The sequence below is a fragment of the Podarcis tiliguerta genome, assembly GCF_965153285.1.
Source record: "Podarcis tiliguerta genome assembly, chromosome: 2".
NCBI classification, from domain to species: domain Eukaryota; kingdom Metazoa; phylum Chordata; class Lepidosauria; order Squamata; family Lacertidae; genus Podarcis; species Podarcis tiliguerta.
In genome coordinates, this window is record NC_139535.1 from 111,978,780 (window position 1) to 111,992,210 (window position 13,431).

Consider the following 13,431-nt stretch of genomic DNA (forward strand, 5'->3'; position numbering starts at 1 on the left):
ACCCGGGAAATTTAAGGGACATCATCAATAAGGGACAGCAGTGGGACACAGCGCTGAAATAAGGGAGTTTCCCGCCAAATAAGGACGGTTGACAGCTATGGGCCAGACGCCAGCAGACACGAGTGCCTGCACATGTTCAAACTTTCACACGAAACCATGAGATCTAGAAACTTGCTTTCATCTGTTGAAGCAAAATTCACTATAGCCAAAGTTTAATGCATAATATGACTTAGGGGAGATGCACACAGGTTCCTTGCACTGCGGAGGCAATGCTCTCCCCCCTGTTTCGTATTTTCCACGTCTCTCAACACTATGCTGCATTTCAAACAAACAGCACACAATTCTGAGTCACATGGCAACATCGCTGGCACATAGCAACGTGGAAAGTGTAAGTGATGATGTCACAAGGGCTTTCTCTCAGAGACACCCTTGACATTTTGCTTGACACATGTGCATTTCCTTGGTTTGCTTCCTGTACAGTACATTATTTTGCAGTGGGAGGAATGGAGCAGTTTGGTATATAGTGGAATCAGTGGTGACATATGGAGCCGTTTGCGGGTATTGGGCTTGCCGATCAGAAGGTCAGCGGTTCGAATCCCCACAATGGGGTGAGCTCCTGTTGTTCTGTCCCAGCTCCTGCCAACCTAGCAGTTTGAAAGCACACCAGTGCAAGTAGATAAATAGGTACTGCTGCGGCGGGAAGGTAAACGGCGTTTCCGTGCGCTCTGGCTTCCGTCACAGTGTTCTGTTGTGCCAGAAGCGGTTTAGCCATGCTGGCCACATGACCTGGAAAGCTGTCTGTGGACAAATGCCAGCTCCCTCGGCCTGAAAACGAGATGAGCATCACAACCCCATAGTCGTCTTTGACTGGACTAAACCATCCAGGGGTCCTTTACCTTTACCTACCTATTGGGCGGTATACAAATTTAATAAGTAATAATTTCCCCGTTCTACCTTCTGAAGGTGGTGCCATGTCATACCTTGCCATGTGGCAGTGAGTCCATGGTTACTTGCGCTAGATATTGAAATTTTAAAAATGGAATTAGAAAAGTGACTACAAACCAGTATGTGCTGTTGTGCGTAGCTACACAGCTGTGTAGGTTTGCACTTACAACATCTCCAAGGGTGGGAATGGAATTCAAAGAATAAGTGACCGTAAGAAATAAAAAGTCAAAAGGAAAACCAGCTTGTCAAAAAAATAATAATGGTGGAGAGGTCGCCAGAGGTAACGTAGATGAGGCTGTGAAAGGATGGAAATGGTGGAAATTGATGCCAAAAGGTGAGCGGTGCAGACACTCTCCCAAATTAATTCTGCAAACTAAACCACTCTCACTGTCCACTGGGGCGTCAACATCATAAGCCCCTCCCTCCATCGTGGGCTCAGGATGTGGCCCAAGAAAGCATGCAGGTGGTTAGATAGTTTAGTACAGTATCTTCCTTTTTCTTTAGACAAGTAAATAGGGTATTATATATTACCATATTTTGGCCCCATAAGACGCACCTGACCATAAGTCGCACCTAGTTTTTAGAGGGGGAATGCAAGAAAAAAAATATTCTGCTCAGCGCTCCCTTTCACGAGCCGCATGGACGGGCTGCCCTTCTCCCTCCTCGGGGAAAAGCCCCCAAAGCCGCACTCCCTTTAAAGAGCCACACGGAGCATGTGTGCTGCTCTTGGGGGCTTTTCCGGGAGGTGGGGGAAGGGACAGAGCCGTATGCAGCAATCCCTCTCGCGGTTGTGGCTTCTGGGATAGCTGCACAGCCTGCATTCGCTCCATAAGACGCACACACATTTCCCCTTACTTTTTAGGAGGGAAAAAGTGTGTCTTATAGAGCGAAAAATACGGTACTTGTCTTGCTATGGAGAATAAGACATTGGATGTGCACTATCAGATACAGCAGAAGTCTGTCATGAACTTAAAGGGTCCCTATACCCTGTGTGATGATGATGATGTTTAGTCATCATTGCTAAACAATGGGAAGTAAAGAATTCTTGTTTCTGGGTGGCAGCACGTGAGTAATGTTTTATTTTTAGTATGAACAAATGAAGCATTTTTTCGAAACGGTAGATGAACCTCGCAGTGTCATGACACTAACTGTGAATATGATCTGCATGTCTAGTTTTTCAAATGTAAATAGCAGCTGCAAGAGGGGACTGCATGCTATACACTTGAAAGAGAATTACATGAAAATGATCCATAGATTGTATTTAACTCCAAGTAGATTGGTTAAGATACGTAAGGTGGAATTGGACTTATGTTGGAAAGGCAAAGAAGCAGAAGGAACTTTTTTCCATATGTGGTGGTCATGCAAAAAAGTTAAAGTATCTTGGGAAATGATATAAATTGAGATGAAAAAAATTGTGTGAAACAACTTCCCCCCAAAAAACCAAGGCATTTCTGTTAGGAATTGTTCAGACTGAGGTTCCCAGGAGTCAGAAGAACTTATTCAAGTACGCAACAACAGCGGCTCGGATCTTGTTAGCCCAAAAATGAGGGAGGTCCCCAGTAAGGAAGATTGGCAACTTAAGATGATAGAATATGCAGAATTAGCAAGTCTAACAAGTAGAATAAGAGAACAAGAAGAACAGGGGAGTGGAAATTTTTTGTCAAGTATATTGAAAGTACCGTATTTTTTGCTCTATAAGACTCACTTTTTCCCTCCTAAAAAGTAAGGGGAAATGTGTGTGCGTCTTATGGAGCGAATGCAGGCTGCGCAGCTATCCCAGAAGCCAGAACAGCAAGAGGGATCGCTGCTTTCACTGCGCAGTGATCCCTCTTGCTGTTCTGGCTTCTGAGATTCAGAATATTTTTTTCCTTGTTTTCCTCCTCCAAAAACTAGGTGCGTCTTGTGGTCTGGTGCATCTTATAGAGTGAAAAATACGGTAATTGCACACAGTTAAAAACGCTGGCAGTATTAAAGTAATTCAACAGTATAACATATTTTGAACTGATGTAAGAAAGGAACATTAAATTAGATGGATATATTAAAATATGCAGGAACGGTGAATAAGGTAAAAGAAGCTTAGAAGGGGAGGGAGGGAAGTCCGTGAATGTATGGTATAATAATTCGAAATGTAAAATTAGAAAATTTAATTAAAAATATTATTTTTAAAAAGTTTTAAATAACTTGGATAAAATGGAGCCCTTCATTTGGATTGCCAGTTTTGATTTAAACCAAAGCCATGCCTATCTTTGTCACTTTGGCATTCCCCTCTCTTTCAGACTGATCTCCTAACAGGCTCTGCCAGGCTGCTTGCTGGAAGCCGCCACCTGCGTCAAACTGAGACTTTCACTATGACCAACCCTGAAGAGTCCACCCACCTCTTTGAGCCTGCCACCGTCATTCCTAGAGTGCTCTCAGCCTCTGACTTACGGCAGGCTGGCATAAGGCAAGAGGAAGTGGCAAGTGTAGGAGGTTTATTCAGGCCTGGGAACGCAATGAATTTGGTTACTCTCACTGCCACTAAATGACACACATATAAACACCGGAGGTGGAAATTTAACACCAGCGGTGGCAGCTTCAGCCACCTTGGCTTGCATGCTCCATGCCCAATGGACATGCTTGACAATCCTCATGCTTTTGGCAGTCCCAGGCAGGAAGCAAAAACACAAGCAATTTAGCAAGGGTGGTGTTATGTACTGAGCTGAATAGGATCCAAAATGCAGCAGTCTGATTGGTCCTAGAACAATAGGATTCAGAATGCAGCAGTCTGATTGGTCCTAGAACAATAAGATTCAGAATGCAGCAGTCTGATTGGTCCTAGAATAATAGGATTCAGAATGCAGCAGTCTGATTGGTCCACAGGAGCCACCCAATCCAGCTCCAGGTGGAAGTGAACCCGCAACCTGATTGGCCTACAGGAGAATCCTGGAATTAGCCAATCACGTGGGGCCCATTGTGTGAATAATGTATACAAAGCAGGCATTCTGGGGGAACTTCCATTCCTCCTCACCACTATGAGCTGAATAAAGAGCATGAAATCCACTCTCGACTCCCAGTATATTTCAGGTGGGTACAGCCAGATGCCAAAATGGGCAGGGCAATGGCATACCCTCCAACATTTCTCCGATGAAAACAGGGACATCCTATTCCATCATCTTCATCAAAATTTTATTATTTATACCCCCACCCATTTAACTCTGGGCAGCTTCCAACATATAAAAAAAATAACAAATCATTAAACATTTAAAAACTTCCTTATACAGGGCTACCTTCAGATGTCTTCTAAAGGTTGTATAGTTACTTATCTCCTTGGCTTGGGGGGGGGGGTCACATAACTCCATACCCTCCAACATTTCTCCGATGAAAATAGGAGAAAAGCAAGACATTCCAGGATCAGGGATGGCTTCTGCAAATCTGGGACTGTCCCTGGAAAATAGGGACACTTTGAGGGTTTACAATGAACAATGTGACAGGACAGCATTCCGTTCCATCCATGCAGAAGGCAGCAGTTTCTAGGGACACTCTCTCTCTCTCTCTCTCTCTCTCTCTCTCTCTATCCTCAAGTATTATTTCACTTTAAGGGCACATTCTGGCCAGGCAAAAGGACTGCGGTCGAGACTGGGGGTTGGGGCAAAGAGTCATGGGGCCAAACAGAGAGTTCTAGGTAGCTACATTTGATCCCTGGGCCTGAGATTCCCCACCCAGCTCCAGTTTTGCAAGGCCTGGGTGGGATGCCATAAATAGCTAGTGCAACACGTTGGCGACTAATATTGTTAAGTTGTGGGTGAACATATCAGAAGACACAGCGATTCTTCAAACAGCTCTTATTTATTCACAGGCCAGAACAGAACTGAACTGAAGGGTTCAGTCAGCTTGCTTATATAGAGCTCCAGTACAATGTAACTGTAACAATTTTCTAAAACTATCCAATCACTGAACGTCACTTTCGATCCTTCATTTGCATAACTATCTACAGTATCCCCCTGCTGGCCCAGGGTGAGAACTTCAGTACATAACAAATATACACACAATACTTGCCAAAATGATAATGTATTCTTTATCAATCTGAGAAAAAATACACAAGCTTATGCAAAGCCACAGAGACTTGCGAACTACCCAACCTAAGATGAACTTATAATGTCTGATTTCAATGGATTTTTCTTTTCTTTTTTTAAAATAATATTTATTAGAAGTTTAAAAGTTACACAAAAAAGAAAAACAAAAAGAAAAGTGAAGAGAAAAAAAAGAATAAAAAGTTACACAGAAAAAAAGCAAAAAACCCCACAGTACATCAAAACACAAGAAAAAAAACCAATACATAAAAAAAACAATACATCAAAATCCTTATCTTTCATTAACTTATTTCCTTGACCTCCTCACACCTCCCATTTTTGTATTCCAGTTGTTAATTATATCAGCAAATCCTTTCCGTCTTTCACTGCTTTCTATCTTTTAGTTATCTTAATTTATTTTTACCTTATCTTATCATCAAAACCTTAAAATTTATTTATACTTAACTCCTTATAATATTTCTACTAAAGTCATGTAATTTCATTCCAACATTTCCTAACATTCATTAATTTTACAATATTTCTCTAAATAGATTTTTTTCCAAACTTCTTCCACCGTCTCTTCTCCCTGGTCTCGAATTCTGTCAGTCCTTTCTATCAGCTCTACATTGCCCATCAGCCTGGTGATCTTCTATCCGAGGCTCTTAACTCTTCTCCATGTCCCATCTGCAGGTCTTCTTCAAATTTATGCTTACACTTTACTTCCATCTTGACAGTTCCTTTATTCCTTGTCGGAGAGTCAGCCCATACTCCACAGTCAAAACTAAAGTCCAAAAGATGTTTCAGGGCATGCTCCAAAGTCCCTTCGAGGCTAAAGGCCTCCACAACTCTAATCTCCCCTGGCCCAGATCCGAATCACAAAATCCAGAGCATCCCTTCATAGGGGAGTCTGTGCAACTTTCCTTCTCCCATCCAAGCAGGGCATCGTCTCTCCAGATCTGACTTTCAAAATCAATCACGCATGGCATCAGCTTATATCCATCAAATTGTCTCTGTGAAGACGAGACCTCCACTTGTATTACTTGAGATTCAGAAACAGTTTTTTCCATCGTCTTCTCCACAGCTTGCCATTTCGAAACGGGTTCCTGAGTCAATACCCAAATATTTTCTGTATAAATGTTCACTTTTTGTCCAAAATCAGTTGTTTTTTGTCCCAAATTGTCAATTTTATTAGCCGTCACATCAGTCTTCTCATGAAGTTGTTCCAGTAGGGCGCTTATCTTGCAAAAAGCATTCACTAGGGCTTCTTGTTTTGACATTCTTGACCAAGGTCACTTTTATTTCTCACAGTCCTTGATTCTATGGAAAATTCCTTCACTCATGCAACAGTTTCAAAGGCTCCCTCTAGAGGAAACAATTTCTATTTGTATCTGTCCTTTTAGACCCAAATCCAATAACAAAGTTAATTCTCAATTTTCAGTTACTTTTTTCTCCTTTTTAAATGCAGAGGAAAGCAGTGGAAACAATGTATATTTCTTATTTAGCTATCTATCAGCATATGTTCTATTCGCAGTCAATGAGTTTTCCCAGACTTACTGACAGCCCGGTCCCAGGTTCAAAACAGTGGAAATTTCTCTCTCCTTACTCTCTCTCCTGCAGGCTTAAACAGTCCAAAAAGAATTCCCTCTCTTCTCCTGCTTCCAAGGGGGGTTTAATATTTTAAATGGTGAAAATTTAATCCTTTACAAGAGGCTTTTCCCAGACTTTAGCTTGCGACGTCTTTGCTTTGATCTATTTACAAAACGGAAGGCGGACTTCCTGTTTAGAACCTTGCCGTTTCAGTGCCGAATTACGATGTTTAAAAATCCAATTTTCCATTCTACTTACAAGTAGTTGTTTAAAGTCCAATTGTCCACAGGAAAAAGTCAGCGCTCTCCAGCAACAGCAATGCGGCTTCGCTCCACGAAAAAAGCGATCGATTCGAAGCACCGCGCCGCTCACCTCACGTTGTTCCGGATCCCCGAAACCGGGTTTCCCCACAAGTAGGGGAGCGCAAAAGGTGCCAGCCATCTCCCAAGCCCACAGGCTTCTCCCGCCTGTGGTTTTTAATGGGTCTCCGCCTCGCCGTGGCGGTCAGACCCTAGTTTTCGCGGAGCGGATTCCTCTAGATTAGAGGAAATCCGCCATTGCCTGGAGGCCCTAACCCGGAAGTCCAATTTCAATGGATTTTTCAAGTGCTTAACTCAGTCTTTTGTTTTCTTTATCTTTTTATGTAAGTTCATGAAGATACCAACAAAAGGTAAGTTCGATGTTGTTCACAATACCAAGAGATGCTAGTGACGTTGTAGATGGATGTTAATGAAGTTGAAGACAGGGTGTTTTTTGATATATTAGTGGCCATGTGATGATTTTAGCTTATGGATTTTATTGTTTAATGTCTTGATTTGTATATTGGGGTACTTTTATAGCTCTGTTTAGAGTACGTAATGTTTTGATAATATGAATGTTTTAAGTCTTTTGTATCAATCCAATATATTTTCTTTTAATTGTTGAATGATTCTGTGTACATTGTGGCAGCCTTTGGCTATGTGCAATAAAACTGACTGACTGACTGGCAGTTTGATGTTGTTCACAATACCAAGAGATGCTAGTGACGTTGTAGATGGATGTTAATGTAGACAGGGTGCCAGCGTTTTGCACCTGTTTCGCCCTGGCAGTCCAAATAATCAAGAGGCCACTGTTCATGCCCGATGGGGCCCTTTTACTGGGGCTTGCAGGTAGCACACTCCCAAGGTAGTTTTCCAGGCTTCTTCAGTGGTCTAATCTCAAAACCTTGATGCATATATTGATATTCAGTTTCATAGAGAATACTATTTCTTGGCTTAAGCTTAAAAGACTGATTTGCTTACATTCCGCTTGGTGGGTTCACAGTTTGCACAAGTCTGCTCCAAAAGCACAACAGGGTTAACTTAGGGCAGAACCACAACATACATTTAAAGCACGTTCAATACACATGACTTCCCCCAAGATTCCTGAGAAGTGAAGCCATGCGGTGGTTTAAAAGTGTGTTGGATTTGTATGGTGTGGAAACTAGATGTGGCATTTAAGCATGTGACTGACCTCTTGCATTCTTGGTTTTAGTTCCCTAAATAGGAACCCTATAGGCAGGGACTGGATCCGGACCATGGAGTGGATGAAGGGCGGCTGTCATCCTTCACCCTAGATGGTCCTGATCTAGATTCCGCCACCCCGCCCTGCTTACTGCTGCTGCTTCCTCCCTGATGGGGTAAAGGTGCCATAAGAGGAAGCCCAACCGAGAAAGATCAGCATCCGTGGGTGGACACAGACATCCTGGCTGCATTCAAAACCGTAAATATTAACACAGGAAAGCCAAGGCTATTTGCGACATTTCTCTTATGACTATTCGTAACTTGCATATATTGAAGTTTGGTGAGAAAATCATATAGATGTAATACGAAGGGTAAAGGTAAAGGGACCCCTGACCGTTAGGTCCAGTCATGGATGACTCTGGGGTTGCGGCACTCATCTTGCTTTATTGGCCGAGGGAGCTGGCGTACAGCTTCTGGGTCATGTGGCCAGCATGACTAAGCCGCTTCTGGCGAACCAGAGCAGCGCACGGAAACGCTGTTTACCTTCCTGCGGGAGCGGTACCTATTTATCTACTTGCACTTTGACGTGCTTTCGAACGGCTAGGTTGGCCGGAGCTGGGACCGAGCAACGGGAGCTCACCCCATCGCGGGGATTCGAACCGCCAACCTTCTGATCGGCAAGTCCTAGGCTCTGTGATTTAACCCACACCGCCACCAGCGTCCCAGAATATGAAGGGTATCAACATGAAAAGGAATGAATGATGGGATTATGGGGTCAGGGTGAAGTTTGGTATATGCTGATGCAGTGAAGTTGTGATAAATAACAAGTTGGGCCTAGTTTTATTAGCACACAGAAATTAAGAAATGAAAGGGGTTACTGCCTATGCAAAAAAAAAAAAAAAAAGAAAGCTTGCAAAACGAAATTTTGAGCAGAGATGCATCCTCTTACAGAGAAGAAAAGGTAGTCAGATACTTACAATTCATTCAGTAGAGTATAACGAAGCAGATGTTTAACCAGAGTATCATAGACTTCTCACATGTAGTTACTAAGTGCAGAAAATCTAGATGGGATGATTTTCAAAAATTGATCAGAGTGAATGAAAACAGAACTTCTGAAATCTCAAATAGAGGACAAAGATATTTTACATTAGGGATAAATCCATCCATCCATAATGGATTTTATTTGTATGCCGCCTTTCCACAGGTCAAAGCATGCTCAAAGTGGCTTAAAGGTAAAGGTAAAGAGACCCCTGACCAATTAGGTCCAGTCGCAGACAACTCTGGGGTTGTGGCACTCATCTCACTCTACAGGCCAATGGAGCCGGCGTACAGCTTCCAGGTCATGTGGCCAGCATGACTAAGCCACTTCTGGCGAACCAGAGCAGCACACGGAAACGCCGTTTACCTTCCCGCTGGAGAGGTACCTATTTATCTATTTGCACTTTGAGGTGCTTTCGAACTGATAGGTTGGCAGGAGCAGGGACCGAGCAACGGCAGCTCACCCTGTCACGGGGATTCAAACAGCCGACCTTCTGATCGGCAAGTCCTAGGCTCTGTGGTTTAACCCACACCGCCACCCGCATCCCCAAAGTGGCTTACAACATGGAAAAAAACCACAACTACAACATAGCAAAAGTAGTCATAAACAATAAATAAAACATTAACAAATGCACAACCAAGCTGAACAATTTCCAAATAAATCACAACAAGATCTAAAATAAAGATATAAAAAAAAAACAAGCAAACCAAGATACAAACAAACAAACCCAGCAACAACCTCCCCCAACAAAACACCCCAGCCCAAGAGTCTGTTCAGCAGCCTCAACTTTTGTAGTCGTATGTTATATGAGGGGTGGGAAACCTGTAGCCCTCCAGTCGCCTGGCTGGACTACAACTCCCATCATCCTTGGCTGAGGCTAGATAACGCTAGATTTCCTTGCTGGGGCTAGAAAACTAGAAAACATTTTAAACACGTGATAAGCCTATAGAAAAGTTAAGCAAGTATTATTATTGCCAACAATGCATTTAGAGATATCAGCGTCCCAATGGCAGAAATGATACCTTCTCTCCACCCCACCCACCCAAAAATGTATGGTTTCTGATAGTATTGTTGAACAAATTAAGGTTTGTGGCACAAAAAGCATGATATATGCCAACTATAATTTGTAATCTTTTCTGTGGGAGTTAGATTTCGTCAGGGAGAAAACTTGGCAAAGGAATGAGACTCTGTTACAAGACAAAGAACTCCAACGCAGTTATGAACAAAAACTACAACTCCTTTTCAGAAATGGTAATATACAGGAAATATATATGGCAAAACTGTGGGAAGCCAGCAAAGTATACTTAAGAGTGCAAATTATATCTTTTGAGTTTTTCCAGAAAAGAAAGAAAGAAAGACAGCAATGGAATTAAAACAGAAATGAAACAATCATTGGGTAGAATTAAATAACAGTAAGCAGAAATAATTAAATACAAATGTATTATTCAAAATCAAAAGAGATTTACAAGAACATAAATATCGTGAAGTTAAAACACTTGAAAACAGTTAAGCATGGTGATCAAATACTGGCATGCCAAATACGAGAAATAATAATAATTTTAAAATCCCTTTGAAAATAAGTGAAGATGGCACTTGCACAGTCAATAACTCTGAAACCTTGGCAGAAGTCAAAAGATATTTTCCTCTCTTATGGAAAACTGAGTGACCAAACCAAGAACAAACAAAACATGATTTTACTACAGCTCAACTTTCTTTTTTCTGACCAAGATGACTAGTGGAATTTCAATTAAGGAACTGGCAGAAATGAATCATGCAATTTATTCCGAACAAAAACAAAAATCTAGTATTTTAAAAAGTTGAAAAGTAGGGTGAAACAAAAGGGAATAGGAAAACACACAAGTACAGTGGTACCTCGGGTTAAGTACTTAATTCGTTCCGGAGGTCTGTTCTTAACCTGAAACTGTTCTTAACCTGAAGCACCACTTTAGTTAATGGGGCCTCCTGCTGTCGCCGTGCCGCCAGAGCATGATTTCTGTTCTCATCCTGAAGCAAAATTCTTAACCTGAAGCACTATTTCTGGGTTAGCGGAATGTAACCTGAAGCGTATGTAACCTGAAGTACCACTGTACTTGCATTATGCTTGTACTCCCTCCCTCCCCTAATAGTAACTGTTGTGGGGAAAGGAAGGGGATTATATCAGGAAAATAACATGTGAGAAAGGCTCAATTGCTTCTCCCTCCCCAGTGCTGCCGCTCCAGTAAAATCCAGAAAACTATGAACCAGCTTTTAGGTAAAAAATTGAAATGTTGGGAGAACTTATCATGGATCTCATGTGTCTCGCCTTGCTTTGGCCCTCAGAGATTTGACAGTAGTTGAAACAACGATAACATCTTTTTGATAAGGAGCGCTCATGTTGCAATCCTACACACACCTACTTGGGAGAAATTCCCATTGAACTCAAGAGGACTTGCTTCTGGTTAGGCATGTATGGACTTGGACGGTTAGTGTCAAAGAACTGCTGGAAAGAATTGCGACACACAGCAAATACCAAAACAAAACTTCACATGCGTCATCTAATACGCATTGACATTTGGAGGGGCTGGGGGGGGGGGGAAATACAGACGTTTGTTTTGGTTTTAGTTTGGGCCAGGCACCAAAATATAATGCTCGTGGGGACATCAATGGGAATTCTCCCATTTCAGGACCGTTAAACAATATAATGGATTTTTGTACCCTACTTTCAGTAATATGTGCATTTATAAACACACCTTTCCCTAGTACAGGGTTCCCCAAATTTGGTTCTCCAGTCTGTTGTTGGACTACAACTCCCATCATCCCTAGCTAGCAGGGCCAGTGGTTGTCCCAGATGAAGGGAGTTGTAGTCCAGGAACAGCTGGAGACCAAGGTTTAGAAAAACCCTGCCCTAGAATATGTGTTTTCATACACCATCATTTGGTTGGAGAACCTCATTGCATAATTCAGAAAAGTACCAATTTTAGAGGAGTGGCCGTATTTTGTATCGTGTGTTGTTACCGGAAGTGCAGATTGAGAAGGCTTGCCTTTAAATGCAAACTGAATCAAATCTCTTCCCCCCATCCTTAGATTTCTCGCTCAGCTGGTCCAGGAGCTGCTAACTGCTGATGGGTAACATCAAGGTCTCCTCCTTGCATCTCCCTGGGCTTGTACCAGCCAGTCCTTCCAAGAGATGACACCTTCCATTAGAGGACGATATGTCCCCTGACAGCGGCCCCCACAAAGAGAGGACTGTCCTTGGTAATGTAGGACACCACATAACCAACCTAGTGACACTGGTCTGTATCGCTCCTCTGCCTGTTCATTGTGCCTGGGGCTCTTCTGCTGTAGAAAGTGTGATAGGAATTTTGAGGTCTTAGATATATGTTAAATGTACAAAAGTGTACCAACCAAGCATGTACATAGATCAGCACAGGAAGACCGACCTGGAACCATTTTTGATTCCCAAACTGTCCCAAACTGACCAAATGTTTTCTCTGCAAGGTCAAGGAAAATGGAAAAGCCTCCCCATTGTCTTTTCCTTCACAAACCTATCTTAAGGGTATGTCTGTGTTTGAACAGGGTGAGCCTGTGACCTGACTCAGGAACTAAATATTTATCATTGCTAAGTATTTATCATTACAAAAGACTGGCCAGGCTCCCCAGGGTATCCAATCAAGTAAGCAGGGTATCCAATCAAGTAACCTGCCAGACAGGAGATAAACAACGACAGGAGAAAAACAACGTTCAAATTTCTGTTTTAGACCGCCTTTTCTGTGATGTAGGTATGATGTTTCTGCGGGTGGTCTTGATCTAAGGTAAAGGTAAAGGTACCCCTGCCCGTACAGGCCAGTCGTGTCCGACTCTAGGGTTGTGCGCCCATCTATCTCACTTAAGAGGCTGGGGGCCAGCGCTGTCCGGAGACACTTCCGGGTCATGTGGCCAGCGTGACGAAGCTGCTCTGGCGAGCCAGAGCCGCACACGGAACGCCGTTTACCTTTCCGCTGGTAAGCGGTCCCTATTTATCTACTTGCACCTGGGGGTGCTTTCGAACTGCTAGGTTGGCAGGCACTGGGACTGAGCAATGGGAGCGCACCCCACTGCGGGGATTTGAACCGCCGACCTGACGATCGGCAAGTCCTAGGCGCTGAGGTTTTACCCACAGCGCCACCCGCGTCCCGGTCTTGATCTACAGAGTGGCAATTTCAAAATGTCTATATAAGGCCTTGCGCGCCATTTTTCTGGGTTCCTCCTCCTTTCCTGAGTGTGAGGGGAGCACCCTGTTGCAACAGATCAATAAAGACCAGGCTTACTAGCTGCTTTGCTTCTCAATATTCTCTGGTTGGCCTCTGTTATT

General features: G+C 43.0%; 1 protein-coding gene and 1 long non-coding RNA gene across 4 annotated transcripts in view; one reads left to right on the forward strand and one right to left on the reverse strand.

Moving 5' to 3' along the window:
- CSAD (cysteine sulfinic acid decarboxylase) overlaps positions 1-13,431 on the reverse strand; it is a 742,174-nt gene that overhangs the window by 283,485 nt on the left and 445,258 nt on the right. The gene's annotated exons all lie outside the window — the stretch shown is intronic.
- Positions 412-10,352, forward strand: LOC310671722. Of its 3 annotated transcripts, XR_014508109.1 has the most exons (4): positions 412-581; positions 3,222-3,388; positions 8,094-8,321; positions 10,251-10,352. It is a non-coding gene; the product is annotated as an uncharacterized lncRNA (long non-coding RNA). The 3 variants fall into 3 exon arrangements; XR_014508110.1 differs by lacking the exon at positions 8,094-8,321 and having other exon boundaries at positions 414-581; XR_014508111.1 differs by lacking the exon at positions 10,251-10,352 and having other exon boundaries at positions 414-581; positions 8,094-8,336.